Source organism: Hetaerina americana, unplaced genomic scaffold (genome assembly GCF_022747635.1).
Source record: "Hetaerina americana unplaced genomic scaffold, ioHetAmer1.1.p SCAF_6, whole genome shotgun sequence".
In the NCBI taxonomy this organism is placed as follows: domain Eukaryota; kingdom Metazoa; phylum Arthropoda; class Insecta; order Odonata; family Calopterygidae; genus Hetaerina; species Hetaerina americana.
The window spans coordinates 19,608,521-19,623,207 of NW_027287205.1; the positions used below are offsets into that span (position 1 = coordinate 19,608,521).

The 14,687-nt window shown below is 38.7% G+C and overlaps 1 protein-coding gene across 1 annotated transcript in view; it reads right to left on the reverse strand.

Moving 5' to 3' along the window:
• LOC139695273 (uncharacterized) overlaps positions 1-2,595 on the reverse strand; it is a 38,050-nt gene extending 35,455 nt beyond the window's left edge. Inside the window, exon 1 of the mRNA XM_071593968.1 lies at positions 2,469-2,595. The gene's annotated coding sequence lies outside the window, so the exon portion shown is untranslated. The remainder of the gene's footprint in view (positions 1-2,468) is intronic.
• Between the last annotated feature and the right edge of the window lie 12,092 nt (positions 2,596-14,687).

The following is a 14,687-nucleotide window of genomic DNA, read 5'->3' on the forward strand; positions in this document are numbered from 1 at the left end:
TAGCTAAATAAGACACACTCACTATTTGAGGCGAATCTGATTAAATTGGCACTATGGGGGAGGCTAAGGGGCATGTATTGGTGGATAAATCGAGAGGGATCTGAGAATTGTAAGTTTCAAAAATGCACAAAAGGATAAGGAATGCAAAGAGGCTATTGATCTAATGAGTTGAGGTCGATCCAATGTATCGAGGAGGTATGCACCAACTCTCATTATATCCTCATTTTTTAATCTGTAAGTTATGTTTCGATTCGGGTTCTTTAGAAGTACACGTGAAGGCAGTAGTAGTAGTATTTAGGGGAGGGGACCGACAGCTGAGGTCATTTACGCCATAGAGGATGGACAGGAAAGGATGAAGGGTGGAGAGAAACCCGGCGTCGGCATAAGCCTACTCTTTACTAAAGGCGCCAAGGGGTCCGCAGCTTAACGTCCCATCCGACGGACGGCGTATTCACTCAAAGTGCTCTCCACAAAGCACCTCAAGTAGGGATCGAGATTCCTCTGAAAAATATTCAACACCGCCGGGATTTGAACCCGGGCCCTCTGGGTGGGAAGTACGTTAGCTCCCGCACCATCTCGATCCCCACGTGAAGGCTCTCCGTTAAGTTCGCTCGTCGAGAGACAAAACGGCCGGATTCTGCGAATGGAAAATGTGAGCCTTTTTGATGGAAACACTTGTATTTTAAAGAGTAATTGTAACTTGGTCTTCGTTCTGCACGGAGAAATAACGAGGGAGAGATTTTAGAAATAAATTCTACCCGTTTTCTTGCACTCAAGACTATATACGATATATACTCGTATTTGCCTCTCCATCAGTGAATTTAGTCACATAAAAGATTCACCGATTATGAACTCATTCGAATTCAACGAGATTGGAAACCGGTAATTGAATAGCCGATCGAGTAGGAAAACAGATAGGCCACCACTTAACCTCCATGAAGTCAATAGTCTCAGACCCATTTTGGCAAAAATTCATCATCTCGGAATGAGTAAATTTTGTAATGTTCACATTAAATTTATTTCGGTACTATCGGCTTTGACGCATGGGCGACATCATCAGGTGCATGTACCCATTCAGTAAGTACATTTTTAACTAATAGTAAATTCCATTGAGTGAATACATTCGAAATAATTCCTGGTAACCGCCCTTCCAACGTTATGAAAAGAAATTCAAATTTTCTTGATCATTACCAATTAGAATAATTACCGATATTATGCTGTTCACCTGCACAATTTAGCCACGAAAACAGGTGTAAATGTATCCGCAAAAAATGGAGAAAAGTTTTCATAATAAATAAATGGAACAGTTTAGTAGGTTTTTCTGGAAGAAAAACCTTTTAACCTGTTCTGTATTAGAACCCGATTTTAATCAATTTCTGATCTGAGATGTCGCCAATTGCACGACCGCCGAACCAGTTTCTTCATGTTGAATCTTAAAAAATGTTTAATAAACTTTTTTTTTGGGCTTTGAAAATACGAATTACTCCCTTGCAATTCAGACAATATTTCAAGCTAGAGTAAAGAATAACAATTAAAATTTAATACAAAAAATACACAGTAATGAAAGTTGGAGTCAAATAAATGGGAAAAAATCATTGCATGTGAAAAAGTCGACATCGGATTCAGTAACTCGAATCAAGTAATTTCGACTCCTTCCAGTAATCTCTCACAAAGATATACAAGTACCTTAGATGAATAATTAGAGCCGAGGTACAGGGTATAGGCTTCACTAGACGAATGCTACGAATACTCTTATTGTGAAATATTGAAGGAGACGCATCATATCGCTTAAGTAAGATCACACTTAGGATGCATCGTAAATATGTGTGACCAATCGAAGAAGGTGTAAATTATGATGAAGATAAAAGTGGATTCTCTACGTTCAGACAGATGACAACATGGTGCGAAGAGGGGTAAGAAGCTCTTATTAGAGAAGCTACGATAGGACTCTCTCTAGTTTATTAAGAGAGCAATCTAGACTAATATTATAAAGATATAAAACAATAAAGATGAATTACGGCCCAAAAGAGATCTCTAATTCTTAGAACATCTACTATAACATCGGCAGTTTACATCTCCCTTATGATAAAGCAATGGAAACATGATTCTCCAGACTTGAATGATTTAAATATTCGCTTTTCCCACCCACGATTTGAGACGACAGCAAAACCGAGTTCAGCACCATGGTGATTCGTGAAAAATCCTTTGCTGACGAATGGTGTAGCTATATGCCGCATGTGGTGTAATTTAGCCTGATTATCCGGCCTCTATAGTAGACACAAGTGCACGTACCATCTGGGGCTAACAGTCCCCTCAAATCATCACCCCTTCCTAATTCGAGAATGAGTTTCCTCCACCGATTACATAATTAAAAACGTTAGTACACCATGCCACGCGCTCTCGTAGAGGCTTGCACAGGGTATGGAATAGGGTGTAAAGGAGCGCGCACCGCGCACCACCATGCTCACCAGGGAAAAATCCTCAACGAGTTGCGTTGCTGACGCTTGCGTCGTGTCTAGGACGACGACACTCTTCTAACGTCCCGCTGCGGGCCTGTCTCCCTTCTTCGGCTTGGCTTCAACAACCGCGAGTCCTCGTTCCTTCCCTTCCCGTAGTACCACTCGATCCAACCTCGGCGCCCGACTGACTGACTGCCTGGCGCGCTCTCCGCAGCGGTCGCTTCGACGCCTGCCCGCAGAGGGCGTCACCACCGCCGCCGCCCTCCATTCTCTCCTTTGCTGTTGGACACGCCCCTCCGCCACCTCCCCCTCCCGACAAACGACGATCGTCCATCCAGCGTGCTTCCGGTGCGAAGGGTTGGACCGAGAACCTATTTTGGAAAGGTTGTTGTGAGTCGTCGTTGGGTCCGGACTATACAAATTCCCTCCCACCATTCCCCCCTTCGACACGGAATTCCCTTCTCTCCGCATTCGAGAGGTGGACGGGAGAATCAAAGAGAGGGGAGAGGACAACCAGGGTTACCACTGGTAAGTGCTTGCGTGACCCGGGTTCCCACGCTCATGGCCAGGGTTCGTTTCTCCGTGGTAGAACACGTTTCCACGGAAATAATAGTGGATGTACGCACTTAAGTGCCGTCTTAGAAGAGCTTCAGGTACAAATTTTTCCGCTCGCTAGGTTTTTGAAGGAAACCGAGGACATACTCGTACTTGTCATGTTTCTAAAAATAATAATTATGCTACATTAGAGATATTTGGGTCATGAAACGAAGAGCACATTTCCACAGTAATTCTAGTGATTGCCTACATCCAAGTGTTTCCTGAGCTGGGCTTCAGTTGCAAATATTTGCGCTTTCCGAGTGAAATTGAGTCCATGTTTTGTCATATTTCTATTTAATAACTACGACATATTGAAGCTTTTTGGGTCATGTAGCGATTCGGGTCGAAATAGCACTTATCCAAATTATTTTTAAATTATGAAATGGGGTTGAAAAAATGATAATGTCAAGGGTAACATTTGTTGTATAGACACATTCTAAAGCTTCAGACCGGAAATCGTGATTTCCTCGAATAGCTAACTTTCAAGGTTAAATCAGCAATTACAATTTACTCGAGTCATAAAAAAACTCCTCATATGTTGACCGATTCTCGGAATTTTGAGGGTTTTTGAAAAGTAAATCGAACCTGAAGGGACCGGATTCCATTCCCTGTGACTTTGGACTATCCATCTTTACCCAAGCTGAGAGATATTTTGGAGCGGCATCTTTATGGGAAATCGGAGGCAATTAGTGTGAATTTCATACGTCTCATGGGGCTAAATAGGATTTGCTCAACCGTCACTCGTCAAACCAGCCCACGAGTTGATGATTGTTTACTTTAAAGAAAAAATAGGAGACGGGAAAATATTTCGGTCATGTTTGCAATTAAACCCCTCGATATAATAAAAAATACATCTCGTTATGTATTCCCATTTAGACCAACTATTGAAAATCTATCTATTATTTCTATACGAATTGAAGACAAAGTATAAACAAGAGACGACCGAACACAAACATAGTAAACAGCATCTTGTTGATCAGAGATAAGAAATAATCATTCATAAAGTTATAAATATTTACCCTAATTTTTTCGGAATTAGTGCCATGACCGAATTGAAGAAAAAGGTTATGTAGTGAACGTCCGCTGATGGTGTGTTTTGGAACGAAGAACAGCAAACTGCACTTGTTTCAGGCATAATGGTATCGATCGAATTTTTGAGCGAGAGGCACTATCTTCAATATAGCTTTATATCTATCTAGCTATCTTCAATATAAATGGCGAAAATATGGCCAATTATATTATCTAAAGCACTGGGAAACAGTCTGCATATTTAGCCTCTCATATGTATTACGTGAAACCTAATTGTTTTCCAATTTTATTTTTATTAATAAATTGGCCAATTTAACATAAACTTTAATTTTATCCAATCGGTACCATTCTGTTGTCATGGAATTGCTACTTGAAACAATAAAATTTTAAAAGATAATTTTACAAACCCTGATTTTGGTAAGTGATTCATTTTTATCAAGATAATGCAGATAATGTAGCTCAAACAGCTCGGTGGGAATCTTTTAACCCCCGAGCCTCGTTAACTGTTATCTCCTTGTAACCTTTTTCACCAATGATGACCATATGTTTATTAATTTTCGACTGATTGAGCACAATTTATAAAGAAAGGGGAAATCCACTGCCTGAAATGCTATGAATTTGTTGAAGAGAGTCTACTAGGATTAATGTGAATAGGACTGAAGAGTAGGACTAGAGTGCAGTAGGATCTAGGGGTGCTAAGGAGTTAGTTCGGAAATAGGTGCAAAAGGAAGGATGCATTTGGCTTTGCAGAGAGGCGTGCTTAAGAACTATGTACACACCCGCGGAATTAGTAGTGGGTTCGAATTTTCTCGGAGATTTGCGAGTGAAGTGAGAAGAAATCCATGGCTGTGCAAGTATTTCTTAGTGAGAATATGGAATGTATAGCAGGAATCAAGACTAAGGGTACTATTTCGATTTTGTCAACTGATAATAATTTCACTCTTTTCCTGTGTAATCAAAAGAAAAAAACTAATACCCAAGAACACCTCTTACTTCTCTTGTAAATAATCTGCTTTTAAGAGCAAACAAATTCATTAAAAACAACCCGCTGACAAGCGAAGCTCTAAGAAAAAATATTTTTTTCGCAAACTGATCATAAACATATTCGTGAATTAAGGTTGGCAATTTGAGACAAAATCGAGAGAGATACTACCGGAGAAAATGCAGTAAAATAGCATATAATTACGTATTTAAAAATATATTCCCTTATTCTTATCATGCATTTATTCTTCGGAAATTCGCGAGCTACGATATCCATATGTCTCTGGTTATAAACAGCTACTAGAATATAATATCTATTGGCTTGGGGTGTCCAACAGAAGGGTAGGGCTTCTGTTGGGCACTTCTTTGGTAGTAAGAGGCCACCACGGGCCGATCGTCAGACCCGTGACATGATTCTTCACCAGTTATGACCCTCTGGAGCATATTTGGTTCGTAGCGGACAGAGTCCAACACCTCATTAGCAATGTTTTCATAGCGCGTCTGTTATCAGTCGGAAATGAGCAATTTTGGTACGAATTTCGCGGCGACCCGTGTCATGCCCAAATTATTGGTAAAAATCGAATGGCACGAGTCAATCGAGATGTTTTGGTCCTCAGCAATTTCTCTGACGATGATTCGATGATTGCCCGATACTCTTTTCTTCTTCACTTCATCAATGTTTTCGTCTGTTGTTGATGTGCTCGGGCATCCGGCACGCTCTTCGTCGTTCACATTTTCTCGGCCCTCTGAGAAGATTATGTACCACCGATAAATGTTGCTTCGGTACAAGGTAGCTTCTCCACAGTCAACATTCGGAATGCGTCCGCGCGCTTAATTTCGTTTTTCACACAAAATTTGATACAGATTCTTTGATCCATTTTTTGGAACAGGCAAAAATCGAAGACAAGCCAAAATCCAAGCAAAACTGCTGTCAACAATTAACTGAACATTCAAAATGACTGAACTTTTCGGCATAAGTAATAGATATAAGTACCAACATAACGCCACTAAAAAATCGAAAATCAAATTTAGGTAACCCGCGAAAATTCAAAATTCACGATAACTTTTGAACAGATATCGTACTCGTACCTGTGCATATGAATATTAAGTGATCACAAACGTAATTCCAAAGTTCAGTTCGCGACAGTGGATAGGGGAGATATAGTCTCGTCCATTTTTCTCATTAGTCTAGAGGCCATTTGAGGTGGCCCGTGTACCCCTTCTGATTTTCGTTTCGTTTCATGCACGTCGAAGCGCTTCGGTACGTTCCGATTCAAGCTTCAAAGCTTTTTTGGTATCGTATTCAATTTTAGAGTATTGTCCGCTGTATAGCCTCTCAGCAGCAGTGCATAACTTCACCCCTGCTTAATGATAGCCGCGTAAATATGAAGTTAAGGCAAGTAATGCCCATTCTGTGGCGGGCCCAGCGATCCCCCTGGCGAAATGTTATGCATGGGCACCAGTCATATAGCCTTTAAGACTAGATTATTGTTGTGATCAGATAACATTGCCCAGCATTCACAACCTTTCAGTGAAGCACTTGGAGGATAGAAGCGAAAATATTTGCATGAACGTATATATCCTATTCATGCTGTTCCTTTCACGGTAGGCATTGCCTACAGCCTTCATGACATTCTTAGCCATTTAACTTAATATTTCCTGATTTTATACTGACCTATTATTGCATATCAGTGGAATAAGTTGCATTATTTCATTGTTCCATACATGATTTTCTGTTCCTGAAACATTTAATATTCCTCTCCTTGGGAAATTTGTCAACCATATTAATCCTTGACTTTCTTGATCTATCTCTTCTCCTCTCGGGCAATTTGCCTTTCTCTCATACATCTGCTAGGTGATTTGATCGATTCTCATGCAGATGTACTTGAATTTTCCCAACCAATGGCACACTTCTTTCACTCTCTTACGCGTAAGATGTTTCCAATCTGCATTCATTTATGGTCCAATCATTTCTCACTCTGGCTCTTATTTTTACTAAAAACACTCCTTATGCGCCTCTTATCCAAATACCCACCGTAAATAGCTGACAAAATATGTGCATAAAATGTATAATACCTAAATACATGGGGGACCCAAAAGTAAAGGGAATTGGGCTGCGGTGGGGAGCGAGAGTGGGGGAAGCCTCTGTTCGGCCGGTCGTACGTCAGGCTCACGCCACCTGCGTCAATATGCGCAGCGCCGTCGCTGTGACTGGATCGGTCCATCTGTGAGAGCTGTTCCAGTGAAACTACTTTTTTTCATTTCGGCGAAAAACGTGATGGCAGATATTCAAGAGCAACGCGCTTCAGTGAAATCTTGTTTCGTGTTGGGGAAATCGGTTGCGGAAATTATTGTAATGCTCAAGACTGCTTATGGGGAAGCTGCCCTAAGCAAAACCAGAGTCTATGAGTGGTTTACACGTTTTAAAAATGGTGAAATGTCAATTGAAGACCAGCCCCGTTCAGGCCGCCCGTCAACATCAAGAACTGATGAAAGCGTTGACAAAATCAATGCCCTCAATCGTGAAGACCGTCGCAGAACCATTGATCAACTCTTTGAGATGTCTGGAGTGTCATGGAGCTCAATGCAGAGGATTCTGTCCGAAGATTCGCATATGAAAAGGGTTGCAGCCAAATTTGTCCCCCGCCATCTCACTAACGAGCAAAAGGAGCGTCGAGTTCAGGCATGCTTTGAGCTTCAAAATCAGCTCGAAGAGGACCCTGATTTTTTTCCAAGGTAATTACTGGTGATAAACCGTGGTGCTATGGATACGATCCTGAAACGAAGCAGCAATCAAGCCGATGGAAGACAGCTGGCTCTCCTCGTCCAAAAAAAGCTCGCCAAGTGAAATCAAAAATCAAGACAATGCTCATTTGTTTCTTCGATTGCAGAGGTATTGTGCACCCGAAGTTCGTTCCCCCGGGTCAAACTGTCAATCAGAAGTTTTACCTGGAGGTTTTGAAGAGATTGAGGGAGAGTATCCGGAAGAAAAGAGCAGATCTTTGGCACACAGGCGACTGATTCTTCCATTATGACAACGCGCCGGCTCATACCGCCCTTTCCATGATGCAATTTTTGACAAAAACGGCATCACCATATTTAGCTCCCTGTGACTTCTTTTTGTTCCCCAGACTCAAAAGGGACATGAAAAGAAAGCGTTTTGACACTGTGGAGGAGGTAAAACAAAAAGCGCTAGAAGGCCTAAAGGACATCCCGATTGATGAATTACAGAAATGTTTCGAACAATGGAAGCATCGTTTGGAGAAGTGCATTGTGGTCAATGGGGAATACTTATAAGGTGAACAAAATTTAATGTAAATATATTGAGAACTAAAGAATCAATAACAACATTCTTGTTATTTTTGGGTCACCCCTCTTATATGCATAAAAACAGAGACACAAATAATTTACACTGAAGAATGATTCCTGCATGCGGCATGCCACTAAATAAATTTTTGTGGAAATTTCCGAATTTCAACATGTTGTTATAAACATATTTCAGGAAATTTACGATTTTTTTACTAATGCATCAATATGAGCAATACCAACTGCTGATTTTATTCGTATTTAATGTTTAAAAAACATAGCGTTGAGTATGTAAAATATTTTTAAAACTTTGTTGATGAAAAACACTTTGTTGGAACTTACAGGTTAAACAATTTCATAGTTTACAAAATTTTAAGTGAAACTACATATTTCATAAAGTTAGATTTTTAGGAAGAACTAAGCAAAAAATAGCTTAGGATTTATGCATTACATTTGAGCAAACTGCAAATAAATAACAAGTTCTATGTCCTGAAACAGTCGGCCAGGGGGTGTATTGCAAAAGACGTAGAAATATTACGAAAGCTTATTCAAGCCTGGCGGACTCCGAAATTTCATGAACACGAATTACATATATTCCCGTCGTCTACAGTCTGTATTCAGTGAGTTGTAACTGTGGACGCATTCTCAGAAGCATGTGAAACAGTTTCAACATCTCAGTGGGCAAATAAAATTCCAAAAATTTCCCATGCAGTTTCACTCCCGCCTCGTAATCTATTCTTCCATCAAAATAAATCGATGTCGATATATGAAGCACGTTTATTCTACTTTGAAAACTGAGGTTTTTTTCTATTATCCGCGGGCAGAAAACTAAGAAGCCTAATGACCCAAATCTCCAATTACACGATCTAACTGCGCGGGAGACCTTAACAGATTCGGAATGGCGGTACACCGTCGGAAAATCAAAAATTCGTCTCGGGCAACGCGAAGATTAAAAAAATCAACGACCTCAATTTGTCAGACAACATTTTTTGGGAACAAAAGAAGTCCTAATCCCTTGAATAGTGTCATGGCTTTTTTTCCTAACACAGTGTTCGACTTAAATACCGGGGCAGAATGTTTGGCACCTCGAAGTAGGTGGTTTCGGGTTTGATATTTCCGGTCCGCCGAAGAGGGTAGCATACTTGTATTACACGAATGCCTGATTAGACGGCCAGCATTTTTTTAAGGAAATTCATTGAATTATGACAAAAAGAACCGTGTGGACCCCGTAAATATGATGCCAAAATTTCGCAAAACACGATTTTTGCACCCAGAGGAAGCAGTAATTCTCTTTTTACGAAAGTAAACTACAATGGCTACTTGGAAGTTCGGCATTAACGGCAGATGTGTGCTTCTGTAAACAGAGCATTTTTGAAACGCCGATCAGCCCGAATCAGGCCATTTATTTTGTACGAAAAATCGGAAAACATACGTTCAGATTACGCAGTGTGGGCATGAAATGTCCTTGACCTTGAGAGAGGTACCCACTACTTCGTCATCTGTTACGAACAAGTTCGCTGAACGCACGTAACCAACTACGCGCCAAGGAATCAGGTGAAATTGTGCGGATTATGTTTGCTCGATAGCTAAAATTAATGCATTGCTTTCTTATTAAAAAGGCAAAAATGTAACAAAGAAGCAAAATAAACAAAACTCTAATGTGAGAGAAAGCAAAAACTCTCTCATCAATGTTCTCAATTGTCTTCATCCTTATAGCTCACGTGTTTTGAAACACAGAATGCTACCGACCACATAGCACCATAAGTTCAGCATTTAACTTTTGTCCTTAAATTAAAAGAGCGATTATGAAGTGGATTCTGTTTCAGATGAATCGGGGAGATGCCTTGGGAGAATTGCCGATTTCGCGACTAAGGTTTACCGCTGAGCTGTATTGTTCAAACTTTAATATTTTATACCTTTCAATTTCAGGCTTCACTTAGTGGCATTGTTTGAAGTCCATATTGAATTAGTGAGATAATCAACTGCTGCATGTGAACTAAACTTGTACCTGATTATGCCGCAAGTCGGTGAAACACGTAGTAGTAGTAGTATTTAGGGGAGGCGAACGACAGCTGAGGTCATTTGCGCCGTCAGGGATGGACAGGAAAGGATGAAGGGTGGAGAACAACCCGGCGTCGGGATCAGTCCACTCTTTACGAAAGGCGCCAAGCGGTCCGCAGCTTTACGTCCCATCCGACGGACGGCGTACTCACTCAAAGTGCCCTCCACAAAGCTAAGTAGGAATCGAGATACCACTGAAAATATTCAACACCGCCGGAATTTGAACCCGGGCCCTATGGGTGGGAAGCCAGTACGACAGCCCCCGCACCATCTCGATCCCCGTGAAACTCTTTGAACCTTAAAATAAAGTACGTGGTAAATTACAAGCTCATTTAATGTCGACATTTAATATTTTATTTTATCCTTATAGTTCATACGGTTTATAGCCGTAAAAGAGTTAAGACTGCTATGCTTCCAACAATCCAGCCTTCAGAATATTTTTTTCCATCATTAACTATAGTTTGGTGGATCAAAACATGTTTTTTCTTACTCCTGCCTAAAAATTATCGGATTAATGGCGTGAGTAATTATCGGATTGTGGGGCGTGAATAATTACAGGTATATGTGTGTGGGGCGTGAGAAGTTATCCAGGGGAGAGTTAACGAAAAGAACATTTAGCAGTCACAAGCTATTTCATTCGAGGATATTTGTCGAATCACACTATTTTCAGGTAGTACGACATCGAACGAGATGGAATAAACAGACCTGGGGAGTAAAAAGTAACATTAAACTGCAAATATCTTTTGCTGGTGATCACCAGTGGGCTGTCCTCCAGAAGCGGATGTCTTGCAAATTATAGGGGAAGGAATAATGTATTCTTACATGAGTTGAAATGTGCAGAAACTTAATTTTGCATGCTAGCATTAAAGAGACAACTTCCTTATTCATGGTAGAAATTCCTCCCATAAGTAGAACTGAAGGTGACATTGATATTTGAAACGTATATTCATCAATGTTTCATTAAAATTTTGATACATATTTGTTTGACTCATGTCATCATTTGAATCAATTTAGCCTAATTTTTAAGCTTGCATTGTTAAGATCTGAGTTTTCTTCAATCGTACATACTATATTCTTGAATTGAATTATGCATTTACTCATCAATTGATGTGATTTCATTCATATCATTTCCCACAATAATCTGATAGTATTTTATCTCTGCAATAAACTATGCAACATGAATTTTTTTCGTTAAATTGATTTTTTCAATGATATTCAAACTTTAAATCCAAAGAATTCTAAGGCTTTAATATTTGGCATAAAAACCATTTTGCTTCTCAAGTTTTCTATTGTATTGGGTATCAAGCATGTGATAGTAATATTTGGGGGGAATTACCTGCCGTCATAGCCTGACATGGGAAAGGAGAAGCCAGAAAAGAGCATACACTTTATTTTATGTAGTAATGGAAAGGTAATGAAAGTATAATGACTCATCACCACCATGGCATCCTTTCATTGAAACTTCCCATCCCCAACATGTTCCCCTGCACAAATGAAGACTATGAAAGTAATTCTAATCTGACTGCAATAAAAATCTGATTAGATGCAGAATACATACAGTATAATCCCACCATTCTGAATAGATTTATTTAACCAATGAATCTGTCACAGCAATGCAGTAACTGAAGTTTGCTTCAATTTTTTGGTATTTATGAATTATTTATTGGATGAGTAACGCACATTCACGAATAGTGAACGCATTCCCAACTAGCCTTCCTATTTTTAAGTCTATCATTGAAGAGTAATAATTTAAGATACTATGTATACGTTATTATTAACTAATCATTAGGCCTCTTGGCACTCTATTGATTTTTCTTCAATTAGGATGCCATTATTAATAATTTGCATTGATATATTTTATTAATTAGAGTATATAACTATTTTTTGGATGAGCAAAACAGAAAACATCAGCAGTGTATGCAAAATAAATGCTGAAAAATTTTTAATCCTCTTATTATGAATAGGTGTTCCCTAGTACTCGTACAATAAATGCCAGAATTTTGCGCCATTTGTGAATGCCATTTACTAAGATCTGTGACTTCAAGTTTGAGTACAGATATGAATACAGTACTTAATTAATGTGTTGTTGCTTTCACATATGCATTGTAGCCCTATAATGGTAAGCAGCAGATTCAAATGTATATTTAAAATAAATTATACTGAGCACAAGTTAGTATTTTTCTTCCATGTGTGTTACTTCCAAACTTTATGCAATTGACTTATATCTTAATTGATTAACTCTGGTTTATCTAGGGCCACAGTTGGCGTTTGGAGACCATTCATCTAATCTGGGTAATGATAAGACAATGGAGTTGTAATTTTGTCCCGAACCATTGAGTTAACTGGTTTGAAGGCCAGTACCAGAAAACAACTCAGTATGATGTTTCAAAACTCTTTCTGTGACTTAATGAGAATACTTGAGATTATTATAGGATTTATTATATAAATTTAGGTCCGAGTAAGAGTGAGATTTATTTCTTTATCGCTCAAAGGCTTGCCATCTAAGCTTGCTGCAGCTTCAATTACATCTGCAATTACAATACTTGTAAACATGATAGACCTAAGAGTGGGAGAAAAGACCAAAGATTTCAGCTTTCTCTGCTATGCAGTCAAACACCACCCCTTCAACATAAAGCTATTCAATTTTTAGCTATAGATAAAATCTGATGTTCATTGTTATATGTGTAATTATTACAATACCACTTTCGTATTAGATTTCATTCCAAATATCCTTTCAACTCCTAATTACAAATTATGTAAACCTTTTTAAAAATAATTAATAGTGGCAAAAAATAAATAAAGTGAAGATTTAGTGGAATCATTGTGAAATTTTTTTTCATCGATTTTGAAAATTTTGAGTGAAAAAATTTCAACATAAAAGTGTGGACTCTAATAAGCTATTTTTAAATTATGGATTCAGTGCAATTTTTTGCCTTTTGCAGGTTGAGTACAAATAAAATTTTTAGCATTGCTTTAGACTTTTAGTAATACTGTTTAGGAAACATGTATGTTTTGTTCTATAAACCAAACATCATTCTATTCAAGCTGAACTCCGCCATTTGAAAATAGTGAACAGATAAAAACCTGCTCACAGTTAAAACTCCAAGCCACTGGCTCCACCAAAGTCATATTAGTTTGGTAGGAATCATTCAGTTACATTGCTCCATTAAATAATATTTTCCAGGTAATTCAATATAGTCAACTAAGACTATTTGAAATTCACAATGCTGAATCTCTAATTTTCGATATGGCAAAATTTTGGCCATGGAACAAACAAGATTGTTAATTGAATTTGTTATTGTTGGTGGTGGTTTAAGATTTTTTTATAGGAGAACACATACTTGCCATTCATATTTTTGATGTTTATGATATCTCCACATTGCATAAGAATGTTTGGAAGAACTAAATGGCAATGAAAAAAATCTGGAATGCATAGAGATGAAGAGGAAATGTGCTGGTGGACCATTATCTTGAGCTCAGAAATGCTTTACATTGATACACAGATTTTTACACTGGGAAATTGCTGCATTTATATGCTCATTAGAAGATGACTCTGTTAAAGGAACTGTCGCAGCATCTCTCACATTTCTTAGAAATTATCATAAATACTACTTAGTAAGGCATGGAGAATCACTAATTTGGGCATTATTAAGCTGCTCTGGAAGCTGCAGCCATTTTGTAAACTAAATTCAACTCGCGAAAGCTCATTTGATAAGAACAATGCCTAGTTCCTATTTGAATCTATGACCAATTATGAAGCCAGCAGGCATACTGCCAACAGAGGTAACAAGAGCAGCAAAATTCATGAAATGAAAAACTATATTCCTGAGAGGTCCTCAAATGCACAGGACAGCTTAGAAGCTTGTATTTTATTAATATTGCCACTTAATTATTGAAATGGGTCCAAAAATATTGACAGTGATGAACCACCAAGTATGCACTTTAAAATAGATATTTAATTAATTTCGTTCTAAACGATGCCACACCAACATCTAAATTTCCATCATCATCCAGGATAGGATGGCAAATACTCATACCAGAATATGTATCAACACTGCCCAGGTTGCTATATCCAATAATGAATGAATTTTTGGACATGAGTCTATTTATGGTAATGACATTTGAGGAAGAGAAGTATTAAGGGTTACCACGCAATTTGAATAAGAATATCTGCACTATGCAGTGTGTGTATAAACAAAATAAATGTCAAAAGGAAAGTGGAAAGGGTTAAGTCAAGTGTTACAGCAGACAGGA